The following is a 948-nucleotide window of genomic DNA, read 5'->3' as shown; positions in this document are numbered from 1 at the left end:
AAGCAGGAGAAAACCATCTAAGAGAGAAAAATACAAAAGCAAGTGTGGAAACTATAACACGTTTGTTATAGAATTTATGATGAGGCAGTTGCCTCTATGACCCTATTTTTCTTAGTAGAATGACTTGCAAAGGGACTTTAGTCACTTAAGCCTGTTTCCCACATATGGAATAAGCCAGGTAGTCAATTTTCTTGTCAAACAATTTTCTTGTTTCCCTCTTTTCTGCATTTCAGTTGCCAATCTACATCAAATGTTTTTGTGCAAGTGTTCAACCTGGGCGTATTCTCACAGCTACTCAACAAAGCCAGTCTTCCATTGGGCTCTATATAGTTTGATACGTTAGCAGCTTTCCTTTGCAGGGCACTACCATTGGGAGAGCAGCCAAATAGTTATGCACGAGACTTGTTTGAGACTTAATTAATTTAGGGTTCATACTGGGTTGAACAGTTTTCCCCCAAAATTCATGGTCACCTAGAACTGCAGAATGTGAGTTTATTTGGGCATAATACCTTTGCAGATGTAATTAGTTAAGACAAGGTCATACTGGATTAGGGTGAGCCCAAAATTCAATGACTAATGTCCTTATGAGAAGATCATTTAAAGACACAAACGAGGAAGAAGGCTATGTGAAGATGGGTTCAGAGACTGGAGTGATGTAGCTATAAGCCAAGGAACGCCAAAAATTGCTAGGAGTCGCCAAGGTCCAGAGAAAAGCAGCAAGGATTCTTCCCTAGAGTCTTTGGAGACAGCAAGATCTGCTGATTTCAAATTTCTAGCCTCCAAAACTGTAAGCAAATAAATTTCTATTGTTTTGAGCCACCTAGTTTGAAATAATTTAGGGCAGCCCTAGGAAATTAATAGAGGTTTTTATCTGAAAAGTCCTCTGACATAGGTCATTGTGACAATGTATCTATATTATTGTTATACTTTTCTAATTGTTACCACAAA

This window comes from Propithecus coquereli, unplaced genomic scaffold (assembly GCF_000956105.1).
Source record: "Propithecus coquereli isolate 6110/MARCELLA unplaced genomic scaffold, Pcoq_1.0 Scaffold204, whole genome shotgun sequence".
NCBI lineage: Eukaryota > Metazoa > Chordata > Mammalia > Primates > Indriidae > Propithecus > Propithecus coquereli.
Note: the sequence above shows the minus strand (reverse complement) of the source record.